We start from the raw sequence: 16,612 nt of genomic DNA, 5'->3' as shown, positions 1-16,612 counted from the left end.
AATTATAGAGAATAGATAATTACTAGTGAATGCTGACCTTTTCCATATTATGAGTAATTATGCTATTAAAAGCATCATTTGGACCTTAATTTGGTATACAAATTATTCAATTACCTAGTCTGCACTTGTAAGGACTTTTAGCTACCTCCATTTTGGATGAGAGCAGAAGGACAGTCCCAAACACGAAGCAATTTATTCTTATGCTATGCTGCACAAATTTCAGTTGCATCAAAATAGTATTAAAGTCATGGCTAGACCAATAATTCCACCGAACCACTTCATGGCACCAAATTATAACCAATATGTCACTACTGAAAGCATTTGTGAGAAGGGATCTCATAAAAATCCCGTGACAAAGCCAACACTGAAACAGACAAAAAGTAACTCTTCCTTAAGAAGCCCAGGTGCAGTGTCCATCAAGCTGACCCCTGGTTCTATGGGTCTGTTGCCTCTGTTTTGTTGTTAGTGACGATAATGGCAGAAACCCAGGTACCCAGTATCCTCTGCAAAGGAGGGCGTTGGACCTATCTATAGGACCCCTATTGCCTAAAGACTGTGGGTATAAACAAAAAACCCAAATTGAGTTTGAATCCCAAATTCATTACTTAACAGCTGTAGTTATCATTGGAAAATCACTGTCTCAGTTTCCTTAAAGTATGAATAATCCAAAGCATCTTCCAGATTGTTGCAAGGATGGGTGATGGTCTCAGGAATCTGTCACACAGATGAGTTTCAATAGAGAGGAGGCGGAATTACTGTACTCATTCTGTGGTTTCCCATTGGAACGCTCTAATAGAAGAAAGTAGCTGATTATAGTTAAAGCCTTGTCCAATTTTCTGACTCAGAATAGGAAGGTGGTGTGAAAAATTTCATGAATTCCAATCTTATGGACCCACAGCTATTGTCTTACAGCGGATTTTGACAGGAAAAAAAAAAACCCAAAAACAAAGAAAAGACTTACTATAGTCTCAAATGGTCTGTCCTGTCCCATTTTCCTGACCTCTACACGCCACTCTCTTGCTTACAGTGGGGGTGAGTGATGGGGGGCCACCAGGAGGAGAGGAGTGTGTGGGAAAGGGTATCTTTCTCCCTGCCTCTTCCAGAAGTCCTGGCCGCGACTCCTCGCTCCTCTCTGCCCTCCCCTCGTCCAGGGCTTCAGCTCTGAACCAGGCTCTGTCACACTGTTGCCTCAGGTCCCTCAGGCTTCCTTCTATGGCTACCGCTCACCCACACCTCTAAGTAGCCTCTTCCTTTACATTTATTTTCATACGTTCTTTCCTACATGAGTATGCCATCTGCTTCCTGCCTTATTGATAGAGAATCCAAAAAGAGAACATTCTGTCCACTCATTCTGTACCGAACATCCAGCAGTCCCACAGCCCCTGATTCTAAAGATGAAATTTAAAAATGCTTTAAGAGTTACTGAGCTTTTCACCTGTTTTCAATTCCTTCATTTTCTCGCTCTGTCATTCTTCCGGCTTCAGAACTTCCAGATGAAACCCAACGACAAGGAGACCCTTTGTGATCTGGTTCCTACTTCTCTCTCCAGTTCAATCTCTCACCCCTCCCATGCCTGCACCCTACGTGCTCACCATACCAAACTAGCTGGGATTCTCAAACTTGCCTGCACACGTGTGGTTCTCCTACTAGAAGGCACTGCTCTCCTCCTCGCTAACCCCTGTTCATTGTGGCCGGTATATCGAACCACCTGGCATTAATTCCATCTCCTCATACCAAGTCTCCTCTCTGCTTCTACCCAAACACAGTACCAAACCGTGATGAACCATTGACTGACTTGGCTGTACCCCCATCCAAGATCACCAGCCACCTGATTAACAGAAATGTGTTTTTGCTCTCAGCCTCTCAGCAACAATATCATCATCGTCATCATCACCACCACCCAACAAACTCCCGAGCAGTGTTTATTACGTGTCAAACATTGTTCTTAGTGCTTTTGATATATTTAGTGCTCCCACCAGCCCAATGATACAGATGTTAACTTTGCCTCCATCTGACAGATGTGGAAACTGAGGCAGAGAAGGATTACTTGACCAGACTGTGTAAGCAGCTCGTTGCAGAGCCGGGTCTGAGACCCAGGCAGCCTAGCTCTGTTCTGTACTCTTGACCTCCATGCTCCAGTACCTCTCAGGGGTGTGTCATTTATGTTTGTTGGATTAATTAATGAATGCTCATGGGTTTGTCAAATCGGGTATCAGGGAAGCAAAGACAGGAAGACACAGGTAAGTCTGGTTATAGAAGACTTTTGGGAAAATCCCACTTTCTGAAGTACTAACGTCACCACGTGGTTTCTCCTTCTCATCAGAAGCTGATGGGGTTGATGAATTAACAAATTATTCAATATTCTCCAGCAAGGCATTGCTTGGAGCTTCCCTTCCTAGCAGCCCCTTTCCAGAAAATTAAATGAATCTGCAACAGGGTGGGCAGAGACAATATAATGTTTAAAAGCCTCTTGTGAAAAGTCCTTCCATTTTGTAGAAGTAATTTAGGTATAAAACATTCACCACTTGGTATCCCAGATCATAGGCAAAGCCTCTGCCTGGGTGTCACCATTATATCTGCTCCCAAAGCCATCAAGACAACTGGGACCTGTTACCAGTGACCCACACTGTGGTCCACCATAGTCCTGACCTGAGAGTGAAAAATCGACACAAAATCTGTCCCCACACTGGAATGGCCACTCCCTGGGAATGGCACGGTCTCAGCAGCATGTCAGAGGTTTGCCCTCTGCCACCCTCCCCACCGTCTGGGTGAATCATTCTCCTGCCTTGGACCGTGTAGATAATGGAAGGCTTTCACCTTGACGCAGAGGCCAGGAACAGTGTGGGTAACTTCTGGGTTTTGCTGGGCACTCTACGTTTTTGGGGGAATAAAGGAAGAATGAATATGTTTGGGATGTTTTCTGTCTCCTGGTGCCTGACATTTTCATTTTATGGGGCTAAAGGATCTAAGTAGAGTCTAGCCCAGAAAGGCAAGACACTTTTAATTCTGCCAGACCCTCCAGTAGTTCCAAAGCCCCCAGCCTGCAGTTCAGCTCACTCCATGGCTGATCTCACCATCACACAAATACACAGGGGATGGATGGAAATCACGTGGGGGGCTTCCAAGCGAGAGGGAAGGAAACCAAAGATGCTTGACTTCATCTCTCTCCCCGTTCACCAAGTCTGAACAGGTGGCTCCAGGAACAAGACCATACCAGGCATGTTCTTACAATTACTAAAAATACATACCCAAATTATTTTGTGGCCTCATCCCCATCCCGGCAGCATTAAATATCAAAGATTTCTGCCAGGAAACCTTAGTGCTCAGAAATGGCATTTGTTCCCCGAGCTCAAGTGGTTCTCTGCCAGCTCTTGAGCAATGGCCCATGTTTCTACCCGACTGCGGGCGAGGACACAAACACAGGTCTCCTGGGGACCCTGTCATCAGCTGGCTCCCACCTAGACACATCACTTCCTGAACCTGCGTGTGTCGGCAGGCCTCTCTCCTCACCTGGAGGAGTTCGAGACCCAAGGCAGGGCACAGTCGAATTCTGTGGTTTGTCTGATGCCCAATTCACGAAGGCCGCTTCGTAATCCTCAAACAGCCACTTCCGCTCCTCCTCCGAGACGCAGCCATGTAAAGTTAGTAGCTGATAAGAGAGTCTTTGTAGGAACATAACCCAGAGATACTGATCTCGAATTATCTATTTTTTCCATTTCTCTATTTTGAGCTAGGGTCTTCATCATTTTTCTCATCTTTCACCTTTATGTGAATGGCTAAGACCTTCAGAGGAATGGCTAAGGTGAGCCTTTGGTTTGAACACCAGCTGATACTCTGTAAGTCCCAGTGAACACCAGGAACAGGATAAACCCAAGGATGTATTTGCAGGCCAGTTCTACAATACTGGCTGTAGGATCTAACATTCTGACGGGGAGGGGCACCTGGGTGGCTCAGTGGGTTGAACCTCTGCCTTTGGCTTGGGTCATGGTCTCAGGGTCCTGAGATCAAGCCCCACATCGGTCTCTCTGCTCAGCAGGGAGCCTGCTTCCCCCCTCTCTCTGCCTGCCTCTCTGCCTACTTGTGATCTCTGTCAAATAACATTCTGACGGGGAAACATTAATGCTACCAAGACAGAAGAGATCAAGTCCTTTGACTCCTAATGCCTAGTAGTGACCTACCAAGGCTGCAGAGGACAGAAGAAAGAATGGGGTCTTGGGAAACAAACATAGAAAGTTCTGAAAACTGGCTCTGTCATTTGTAGCTGTGAACCTCTTAGCTTTGGTTTCCTCAAACTGTGAGTTAGAGAGGACACTTCTGACCTCACCACATGAGGAGAAAAGAGATAGTTTTTAAAAAGCACCAGCAACAGAATAGGACTCAGTATTCGGTCACATTCTCTCTCAATAATTACTTGATTCTAGACTAAAAAAGAACCAGACACTCTTGTCAGCACGGCATAGTATCAATCCCTCAAAAACCTGAGAACCTATGAAGAATTAATATATGTTCCAGACTGTTGCCCGCTGACCCTGTACCTCTAGTTCTCAATAGGCCTTCATTCTTATTCTAGGCACTATCCAATTACTTACATACAAATCCTCTTCTATCACATTATTTTAATAAACTATTTTTTTATAAAGGCAGTAAGCTCAACGACTACCAGAAAATTAATTCCGTTGAGCCTCAGATAATTAGCACGATGACTTGGCCAACATATTTTCTTCGAACAGGGCGTTCGCCTTAAAGGAAACCTGCTGTTCCACTTTTGGTCAGGACTGGAGGAGAGGCCCGAACGATCATGTGTAACTGCAGAGCTCTCGACCTTCCAAAGACAGAGAGGAAAACCCAGGAAGCCACAGAAGAGCCCACGGAAGGGCTTTGCAGAGAGCAAGCTCATTTCCCTGAGCCCGGAGGTATGATGCATAAAACCCCCAAGAGGGCAGGAGTCCATGTGGATTTTATTTAAAACATCGACAAAGCACGTAATAACTACTCCTTTTGGTCACTCTAAGAGGTACCACAATTATTGCCGTTCATGGTTGTGGCAACTGCGGCACAAAGAAGTTAACTTACCTGATATCACACAGCTTGCAGGGAGCAGAACTGGATTCCAAGGCAGGCAGCCTGGCCCAAGGATCCCACCGTTCACCCACCGCCTGGCTGCCTCTCCACTTCAGGGATGCGGGAGTCTCTTCCTAATGGCCAGCTGCTCACATTTCTGTCATCGTGGGTCTCTGCTGCACAGACCTACTCCTCATCACCCAGACTGCCTCTCTCTAGCAGGGAGTAGGAGTTCCAGGACCTCATTAGAGAAGAGCTGACGCTCCATTATTGGATATTAAACTACCCGGGCAATGAAAATATGTCATACTTACTCAAGGCCAGTGTCAGCAAATTCCTATTCCACACCTGGGACAGCAATTTTGAGACAAATGGATGTGGTAGATTGTTTTCTCTCTGCCACCTACTGAGCAGTTAAAAGTCAACACACTTGTAATTCCTTTAGTCCATTCTGTACCCTGGCGCCGTTTCCCTCCAAGTAAAAAACTAAGTCGTTCTAGTGGACCACTAGAGTGGGCCTTTCCCCATCCGTGTCATCACTGCATCCCATCTACCAGTCACCTTAGCTCATGCCTCTCCTTGCCCTTCTAATTTGTCAGACATACTATACCTCAGGACCTTTGCACTAGCTGCTCTCCTTATTTAGAATGCTCTTCCCTAATACCCTCATAGCTTGCTCTTCAAGTATTTGCTCAAATGGTGCCTCCTCAGTGAAACCCTCTGTGGCCACATAACTGTGGCCACAGAATTCCCTCCCTTACGACCCCACCCCTTCTTAATACTCATCATCTCATACAATTGCTCTTGGAAAAGAAGTGCTGTAAGGGCAGGTATTTTCATCATTTGCGTTCACTGCTTCATTCTAACACACTATCATAGCACATCTTATTCTGAAGTTGTGCAAATTATCTTCTGAAAACAGTATAAATGAGAAAGTAGGACAGAAGTATAAACCCAATATGACCAGAGTCATATTTGTGTTTAATAGGCAAGGTCCTTAAAGAATGTGAATCACACCAACCCTCTAGGGAAGAAGCAGCAAGCGATTTTCTCTCCCAGGGTAACTTCAGTGACCTTCACCTCCCAGTGATCACTTCAGTGATCCCTAGGAGGGGATGTCCTACTTGATTACTGGTGCCTGTGCAGTTAGGCAGCACGCACGCCACGTGTTGTAAGGAGGAGACAGCAGGGGATGACCACAGTATTGGGAGCACTTTAGACAATCAGACAAGAGAAGAAATCCTCCTGGACTGTACTAATGTTAGGCATTCATCCCCCCCACAATGCTTTCTGACATATCTTACTGTATGTCGGGCAGTATGTTAGGTCCCAGAGATGCAAACATGAAGAACCAAGTAAACCAGTCTTTAAGATAGCTCAGTGGTCTTAAACATGGTCCCAGAGGTATGGACTTTTGCAATGGCCTCTAGGTCCCCTTGTATTGCCATGAGCTCCCCCAAAGCCACAGCCACAGGAGCAGCCAGAACCGTTTTAAAATGGAAATTAGAAAGTGTAACCCTTGAGCCGTGCCACTGACTTGCACGACATGCCAGATCTAGACCCCGGGGGTGGGCTGTGAGTCTCTGTGGGACTGTCACCATCCTCCACTGAGCTGTCAGCCTCCAGGCTCACAGGGCTTCGGTGGCACTGGCCTGCTTGAGTTCCATGGGGGCCTCTTTGACTCCCTGCATACAGTTCTCTCTGCCACGGCATTCCTCACCTTCTCACTCCCCGTTCCTAGCCCGATGGTTTCTTCTCAACTTTCACGGCTTCGTTTAAACATCACTTCCCTCCGAGAAGCCTCACGCAACACAATTTAACGTAGGTCGCTATTATTAGTCCGTCATAGCATTCTGTTCCCTCTATGCCTTCTAGACTTTCAGGTGATTTGTAATTAAGTATTCAACTACTGGTTTACAGTACACTATAAATTTCATGGAAACACAGGCGATCTCTAGGTTGGCCATCTGTATACTTAACAGCTAGCATTGTTTTTGGCCCATGGCAAGAGGTTAACAACAAAGTTCTTGAATAGCTGGCTAGCTGGTTGGGTTGGCTGGGAGGAAAGAAGGAAAAGAGCAAAGAAATAAATGGGTTTTAGGAGATAAAGAAATGCTAAAAAAATAAAATAAAATAAAAACAAAACAAACCTCACGCCAAACTCCACTAATTCTCCATAAGGATGGGAAAAATAAGACCCCAACAGGCTTTCCGGAGGAGGGTTATTTTGATTTAAAAAAAATTTTTTAAATTTTTTTATTATCATGTTCAGATAGCCAATATAGAGTACATCTTCAGTTTTTGATATAGTGTTCAATGGTTCATTAGTTGCATATCACACCCAGTGCTCATCACAACACGTGCCCTCCTTAATACCCAGCACCCAGTTGATTTTTTTTTTTTTTTTTAAACAAAGATCTGAAGTCAAAGACTTAGTTAGCCCTGTGCTGGCTAAGGGGCACAGGAGGGATTTAAAAATGTTTGATCACTATCCCTGCCTTTAATAATCTTATAATTGCGTGGGCAAGACTGACAAATGGGCGAAAAATAAAGATCAAGAAAGGGTTATGTTCAATATAACAAAGCTCCAAAATATATGGCTCAGACAGGAAGTCCCATGGGCGACGGGAAAGAGCAGAGACACGAGAAGGCTCCATACAGAACACAGGTTCTGCAGTGCGCCTTGGAAGGCACTTAATAGATGTGCTTACTCAGAAGCAGGCAACGTTCCAAGAGCCTTACATATATTAACTCATTTAATTCCCCCAATAACCCCATGAGGTAGATTACAGTTATTATATCCATTTTACCAAAGAGGCAAGATCACACAGCCAATTACTGAAAGAGCAGGGGGTCCAGGAGTCTTGCCCCTCAAAGGATGTCCAACGACATTTGTTAAATGACCATTATTTTTATTCCCTCGAACTGATCATGAGTAGAATATCTTAATAGGTGCAGGATCCCACAGCTTCAAAGACATGAAATGAACGTTTAATGCCGCCGGTCAGACCCTTGATACAAGAGGATACCCACACTGCAAAACCAAGCACTGACCATCATTTCAGTCTTCTCCCTAGACTAACAGAGACTTTGTGAAGCAAAGATCATTTTAACTTGTCACACAGCTCACCCACTTTGTAACACTGCAGCTCCAACTTTTACCGAATGGCTACCAAATGAAAGACAGGTAAAAGAGACACGTCTATGTTTTATTACTTGCTTGAAAGCTGTCCAAGGATCAGTAATTTAGGACACCCACAGAGATCACCCTATAGTGAAGACATTCTGATACTTCTGCAACAAAACTCTTTTGGAAGGGGTCCAAGAAGGACCCACTGGAAAGCCTGCTCTGTAGTGAACAGGGTTTTCATTGGCTTTTTGAGTATTATTCTCAGGAAAGCCACAGTGAAGATAAAGTAAATACATTTCACATTCAGTAAAACTGGCTATCAGAGGGCAGTACAGCAAAGTATTTTTTAAAGTATCTGATCTTTGCCATCCATCTCAATCTAAAAAAATTTCAGGTACAAATATAATCATGCTAGTTTTATGCAGAATATGATGAGCCTCATGAATAAATTATTTCAGAGACATGGAAAGAGGTATAAGGTCATTAAACAAAATTATTTAATAAAGTAATAATCATGTCAGAAAGCATACCTGCTATTTGTAACAATCAAGACAATAACTGGGAGTGTCTGAGGTTAAAACACAAACCATCAGCCACATCTTAGTAATTCACTGCACTTGACATTTTAAGGAGACACTATTTTGCATTAACTTGTACTTTTTATGGAGAAACATACCACTTATATTTGTAAATCGAAAAAGACTGACATTATAAGAACTAGTCTTAAATCACTTTCTACATTTATTGCCCTGCTTGTGTCATCTAATGTGGTCATTTACAATTTGCTTTAACAAATAAGAACTTCTGTCAATCATCCAACACTTGCCATACCAGCCGAAGATTGCCATCTAGTGAATTTCATTATATTGTTTTATTTAATGGTCAGTGGCCAACTCTGATTTTTTGTCTCAATGATAAAATTTGATGACTACAACTCATATTTAGATTATTAATATTAACAAATTTCTAAAATAACATCTTTATATAATGAACCAAAAAAATCACTTATACCCCTGAAGAACATATACAATTAAAATAGACAACATTTAAGAAAGTTCCATTTTTGAGAGTCTAAGGGTCAGATGCTGTGCCAGGATCTCTCATACACTATTTAAAAAAAAAATCAAAAAACAACTCTATCGTTTAGTTTCTACCTCCCCATTTCATAAGCAAGAAAACTGATGCTTAGGGAGATGAGCGGGTGGAAAGTGACCAAATAGGGTCAAAATTAGATTCATGCATTTGGCAGGTATACACTGAATGCCATCTCTGTATCAAGGCTTGTTCTCAGCACTGGGAAGGAAAATAAACAGAGAGTCTAGCGGCATGGAAGTTCATTCTGGTGGGGATAAACAGACAATAAAAAGTTATCATAGGATGTCATACTATGATGAATGCCAGGAGGAGAAACTGATTAGGGTAAGGTGGGAATGGGGTTGGGAGGACCATATCTGAGAAGGGAACATGTGAACAGAGACCTCAATGAAGCAAGTTGTGTGGATGAAGAAGCGGTCATGTGAATATCCAAAGAATGGGTTTAGATGTGTTAGCCAAGTGGACCTTCTAACTGACCTAGGATATTATATTACAAGTAAATTATATATGTATTATTGATATAACTTTATGGTTCAAATGCCACTGTGTCCTTATTACACAGTATAACACCTTAGTCAAAATTCCCTGGCAAAATCAACAGCTAACATCTCTAGAGGAACCTTGCCTCCCTCTGGCTGTCAACATACTTGTCAACCCTTAAGTGTTCTGCTCTCAGAGGGGCAAAAGATGGCCAGAGGAAAACAGCTGCCTTGGAAAGGGTGGTTACCAACCCTGAATTATCACTTCTTTCTCTTCTCCTCTTTGAGTCTTTCATTTAACAAAGATCTATAGAATATTTGCTCTGTCTATTGAGAAAATGGAGAGCAAGTAACCCAGACAATGCTCCCTAGTCCTAAAGGAATTTCATGCTAATGGATCTAGTCAATGACGCTTTTGGTGGCCCCAGCCTCCCTGCCTGGGATCTGCTCTTAGTTTGTCTACAAAATGCACCATCATGATCTGCAGACCCAAGCTGTGGCTGTCCACTGGTACTGTTCCACTGCTATGCTGTTTTTCACCAGCATGATTTCTATATTACATTGGTTAACCCAGCATATAGGATTAGCAGTAAGAAAATGGAGTAGCCCCCCACCAGATAGGACTGAAAGACTCATGGGCCCAAGATACCTACTAACATTAAGTAAACAGACCAGATGTTTGGGTTTGCAAATACCTCCTTGTTCTGGAATCTCCTCTTTCACATCAATTCTCTTGAGAGGTAACAAATTAAACAAATTCACACCAAAGGTGCAATAACTCATTAAACACACTTTTCTCCTGCAAATGGAAGAGGTAGGGCTGGAGATGGAGAAATGAGGAAGAAAAAAACAAAGTTGACTAGATGCTTTGAGCTAGCCAATTGGAATTATGGAATTTCATGGGCAGTTCTAGCAGCAAACAGGCATAAATAACTTTGGATTTTCTGATTTTTTAAAACTAACCAATATCATTAAAATTACCTAATACTGGTATAATAAATATGAATGCAGTTGGCTGTTTGCCATCTTTAATTTTCTCATCTGTGGAAACAAATCTACATCACAGAGTCTCTACGGAATGGCATTAAACAATGCTTTATCAGTCAGTGTCCTGGCAGGAAGCAGATGACATAAAAGGGCAATGAAGAGAATTTTAAAAAGGTAGTTGTGATAGGCAGAATGATGACCACAAGGACGTCTACATTTTAAACCTGGAATGAATTAATGTGTTACTTTCCATACCAACAGGAACTTTGCTGGCTTAAGGTTAAGAACTTGAGATAAAGAAATTATCCTGAATTATCTGAATGGGCCAAAAAAAGTGGAAGAGAGTGGCAGGAGAGGGAGTCAGGGAAAGGTGACATGAGGATTCATCCCCTACTGCTGGCTTCGAAGAGGGAGGAAGGGGCCATGAGCCAAGGAATGCAGGTGATCTCTGGAAGCTAGAAAAGATAGGTAAACAGATTCTTTCCTAGAGCTTCCAGAAGGAAATGCAGCCCTGCCAACACCCTGCTCTAAGCCCAGTGATACATATATCAGACTTCTAACATACAGAACTGTAATACAATAAATTTGTATTAAGTCCCAGAATTTGTGGTAATTTGTTATGGAAGCAATAGAAAACAGACATAGTAAGTTGTCCTGACAAATGTATAGGGAGGTTTAATGGGACCAATAGGGGAAGGTGAGGCAGCTCCAAGCCAGCAGGGGTAGGAGGTGGACACCCCCTCAGAGCCTGAAGGGGAGGGGGAGAGGGCTGCGGCCATGAGAGAGATGCTGTCAGGCAGGGAGCCTTGGCTGCAGGCAGCGGAATGAGCCGCTGTCAAACCACAACCCAGTAGGGGGAGAGTGGAGAAATAAACACGCACTCCGCTTTCCACCTGTTGGTATTTCCTAACTGGAAATCAGGGGGCAGAGGGACCTGGGTGATGTGGTTCTACCAGGGTCTGAGTAGGGTAAAGATGGGCAAAAGATATAGCCAGCACAAGGGCATGCAGAGGACCTGGGACCTGGTAGGCTTTCTTATCTAGACAGGAAACATCTATCTGGGATGTTAGTGGCTCTAGGTTTTTGTTACTGTTGTTTCCCAGCTATTTTATACAGCGGAGGCAGATATTACTGGACCCTTTAAAAGACAGAAAAATGAAATGTAGAGATGAAAAATAACTTGATTAGAGTTTTTGAGTAATAGAACTGAGACTTGACCCATGACATGGTCTAGCATGGCCCCAAATCCTGGCTTCATGGTTTGAGACACAGACGTCTCAAATGCAGCATGGTTTTCCATTACTGCAATCGGATTAATTTCACCAGTGCGCTATACTTAATGTAATCCATTTTACCCTGCAACGTCAAGATATTCACTGTGAAGTTAAGAATGCTGACTTCCATAAATAATCACGGTGAGCGTCGGTCTCTGGCATCAGAGCCATTAAGTCAGCACAGAAATAAAAAATATCAAGAAAACTATCAAATGTGGGTTCACAATCATTCTCTGCAATGATGATCCTTATATCAAACACATTTAGTTCCATGGGATACAGTTAATAACACATACATTGTGTACATGCTCAATCATTCCACAATTACTTTTTTCTACAATTACTTTTTTAAAGATTTATTTATTGAAAACGAGAGCGTGCATGTGCAAGCCTCAAGTGTAGGGTGGGGTGGAGCAGAGGGAGAAGAAGAGAGAGAGACAGAATCCAAGTAGACCTCCACACTGAGCGTGATGTGGGGCTTGTTCTCGGGAGCCTGAGATCACAAACTGAGCCAAAACTAAGAGTCAGACACTTACCTGTGCCACCCAGGAACCCCCTACAATTACGTTTTGTTTTTTTATTTTCCAAGTCAATATTTCATTTGTATCTTTTTAAATTTTTTCAGTGCTCCAAAATTCATTGCTTATGTACCACACCAAGTGCTCCACGCAATCTGTGCCCTCCTTAATACCCATCACCAGGCTCACCCAACCCCCCACTCCCCTCCCCTCCAAAACCCTCAGTTTGTTTCTCAGAGTCCACAGTCTCTCATGGTTTGTCTCTCCCTTCGATTTCCCCCAGCTTACTTCTCCCCATGTCCTCCGTGTTATTCCTTATGCTCCACAAGTAAATGAAACCATATGATAATTGACTTTTTCTGCTTGACTTATTTCACTCAGCATAATCTCTTCCAGTCCCATCCATGTCGATATAAAAGTTGGGTATTCATCCTTTCTGATTCATCCTTTCTGATCGGCATAATACTCCAATGTATATATGGACCATATCTTCTTTATCCATTCATCTGCTGAAGGGCATTGTGGGTCTTTCCACAGTTTGGCAACTGTGGCCATTGCTGCTATGAACATTAGGATACAGATGGTCCTTCTTTTCACTACATCTGTATCTTTGGGGTAAATACCCAGTAGTGCAATCGCAAGGTCATAGGGTAGCTCTATTTTTAATTTCTTAAGGCATCTCCACACTGTTTTCCAAAGTGGCTGCACGAACTTGTATTCCCACTAACAGTGTAAGAGGGTTCCTCTTTCTCCACATCCTCTCCAACACTTGTTGTTTACTGTCTTGTTGATTTTGGCCATTCTAACTGGTATAAGGTGGTATCTCAATGTGGTTTTGATTTGAATCTCCCTGATGGCTAATGAAGATGAACATTTTTTCATGTGTCTGTTAGCCATTTGTATGTTTTCTTTAGAGAAGTGTCTGTTCAGGTCTTCTGCCCATTTTTTGATGTGATTATCTGTTTTGTGTGTGTTGAGTTTGAGGAGTTCTTTATAGGTCTTGGATATCAGCCCTTTGTAGTATCATTTGCAAATAACTTCTCCCATTCTGTGGGTTGCCTCTTTGTTTTGTTGACTGTTTCCTTTGCTGTGCAGAAGCTTTTGATCTTGATGAAATGCCAAAAGTTCATTTTCGTTTTTGTTTCTCTTGTCTTTGGGGACATGTCTTGAAAGAAGTTGCTGTGGTTGATGTGGAAGAGGTTACTGCCTATGTTCTCCTCTAGGATTTAGATAGATTCCTGGCTCAAGTTGAGGTCTTTTATCCATTTTGAGTTTATTTTTTTGTAAGGTGTAAGAGAATGGTCGAGTTTCATTCTTCTATACATAGCTGTCCAATTTTCCCAGCATTATTTATTGAAGAGACTTTTTTCCACTGTGTATTTTTTCCTGCTTTGTCAAAGATTAGTTGACCATAGAGTTGAGGGTCCATATCTGTGCTGTCTACTCTGTTCCTCTGGTCTATGTGTCTGTTTTTGTGCCAGTACCATGCTGTCTTAGTGATCACAGCTTTGTAGTAAAGCTTGAAACCAGGCAACGTGATGTCCCCAATTTTTTTTCTTTTTCAACATTTCCTTAGCAATTCGGGGTCTCTTTTGGTTCCATACAAATTTTAGGATTGTTTGTTCCAGCTCTTTGAAAAATGCCGGTGGAATTTTGATCAGAATGACATTGAAAGTATAGATTGCTCTAGGCAATCTATAAATTTAAATTCAAATTTAAAATTTAACAATGTTTATTCTTCCAATCCATGAGCATGGAGTATTTTTCCATCTTTTTGTGTCAATTTCTTTCATGAGTGTTCTGTAGTTCCTTGAGTACAGATCCTTTACCTCTTTGGTTAGGTTTATTCCCGGGTATCCTATGGTTCTTGGCGCTATAGTAAATGGAATCAATTCTCTAATTTCCCTTTCTGTATTTTTATTGTTAGTGTATAAGAAAGTAACTGATTTCTGTACAATTACTTTTTTAAAATGACAGCATATATGGGCTAGAGTGCTTGAAGGCAGGTGCTTTACATAATATATACCATGGAAACACTGCGTAACACTCCAAGGGGATTCAGAATCACAGTATAGTATACATGTTATTATTTTTACTTTTTAATTGAAGTACACAAATAGTAAACTACACTGATCTTAGGTGTACAATGCAATGATTTTTTTGAACCTATGTATATACTATGCAATCATAACCTAGATTAAGACACTAGAAATTTCCATCACTAGGGAAGGTTTCCACTCACATTCCTTGCTAACCTGTCACACAATCCCTTCGGCCCAACCACCAGCCCCAATGGAATTGCTGTTCTGGTGTTTTCCACCATCTCTTAATTTTGCCTTCTCTTAAGCTGCACATGAGTGAGATGACCCTCAATACAGCCTTTTGTGCCTAGCTTCTTATACTCAGTGCTGATTTATCATATTGCTATATGTATCTCATTCATTCTTCTTCAGTACCACATAGAGACTATACTGTCCTTGGTTTCAGTCTTTCCCCTCCCTTCTCCTATTGGTGGGCACTTAGTTTACAGTTTGTAGCTATCTTGGGTAAAGGCGCTATGACATTTTTATACAAGTCTTTGTTTCGATACATTTTCATTTTTCTTGAGAAAATACCTAGGACGGGATCTGCATAATCACAGCATATTTGTTTAACTTTACCAAAAAAAAAAAAAACAAAATAAAAACAAAGCAAAAAAACTGCCTATAGCTTCCTGAAGAGGTGGTATCAACTTATACCTTAGCAACAGTATTTGAGCCTTTCAGTCGCTCAACATCCTGGCCAAGCCCTGGCCATGGCAGTTTCAACTGGTAGGCATTCTGGTGAGGACGCCAGAGTGTCTCATTTTGTTTTTCATTTGCATTTCTTAGATTCGCAGTGATGCTGAACTGTTTCACGTGCTTACTGCCATTTCGATATCGTTTCTGCAAAATGCCCACTCAAATCTTTTGACCATCTGTAATTGGGGTCTTTGTCTCTTTCCTCACTACTTTATAGCACTTCTTTATAAACTCTGGATACAAGCCCTTTGCTGGAATTATGTATTGCAAATAGGTTCACCTAATCCATGGCTTACCTCTTCATTCTGCTGTATCTTTTGATGCTCAGGAGTTCCTAATTTTAATGACATCTAGTTTATCGTTTTTTCTTATGGTTAGTGCTTTTTGTGTCTTGTTTCTAAAATCTTTGCCCTCCCCAAGGTCATGACGACGTTCCCTCTGTGTAGAATTTTTAAAATACTCTCATAGAAGAGCCTTGAGATGCCAGCAATTTCAGCCTCTCGCCTCCTACCAAGTTTCCTCTAAACCAACTAAGATAGATGAGCTTTTTCCCCTTTAAAGATCTCTAGAGAAACCACCTTGACAAATCTCCTTCAGTAATCTGTTCCGGTGCTTTAAAACCCTTCCTATCAGGATGTTTTTTTCCTTATATTGACTGGAAATTACAGTCCTGTTCATGTGATGGATTTATAATGCCTTTAATTTTCACATTAAAAACTAATTTAAGACATTTTTAGGCCATAATATCCTTCTGCTCTAAGGATATTCTAAGTACAGTTGTTGTAATGGCTTCTGTTTTATAGTGTTCTTATGTTAGCTTTGCCTTTTGTTTGATGCACTGAAAGTCATGTGATTTCATTGTTCAAAACAATGATGCCGATTGTTGGTTATTAGGATATTGGGGTCCCGGTAGACACTGGGATAGGGGGATGGGCAGGGAAAAGGCAGCTCTGTCGTCCAGAAGCATCCTGGAGAATGCAGATTAAGCCAGAGGAGTGATGGTTTCTACCAGTGCACGGTTCCTATGTTTCCTCCTTGTAGAGAGACAAAGTCTTTATTGAATAAAATGCAGTAAGTCCTTACGAGCTGGGCATTTTTAAAATAAAGGGTCTGATACTGTTGATGTAGCAAATTATCATCATATGTTAACAATTTGCAGCTACTCAGATATGAGAGTCATGTAACTTTCCTATTTAAGATGCTAATCAACTTTGCTCGATACAAACTGGAGTGGGGGAACCTATTTACTGAGACTTGGGTCCCATGTTCTTGGCAATTAGTTTATAAT

The 16,612-nt window shown here is 42.1% G+C and overlaps 1 protein-coding gene across 4 annotated transcripts in view; it reads right to left on the bottom strand.

Moving 5' to 3' along the window:
- The window catches only part of SAMD12 (sterile alpha motif domain containing 12), a 381,557-nt gene that overhangs the window by 252,240 nt on the left and 112,705 nt on the right, over positions 1 to 16,612 (bottom strand). The gene's annotated exons all lie outside the window — the stretch shown is intronic.

The sequence above is a fragment of the Martes martes genome (genome assembly GCF_963455335.1).
Source record: "Martes martes genome assembly, chromosome: 4".
Lineage (NCBI taxonomy): Eukaryota > Metazoa > Chordata > Mammalia > Carnivora > Mustelidae > Martes > Martes martes.
Note: the sequence above shows the minus strand (reverse complement) of the source record. Positions and strands in the feature narration are given on the sequence as shown.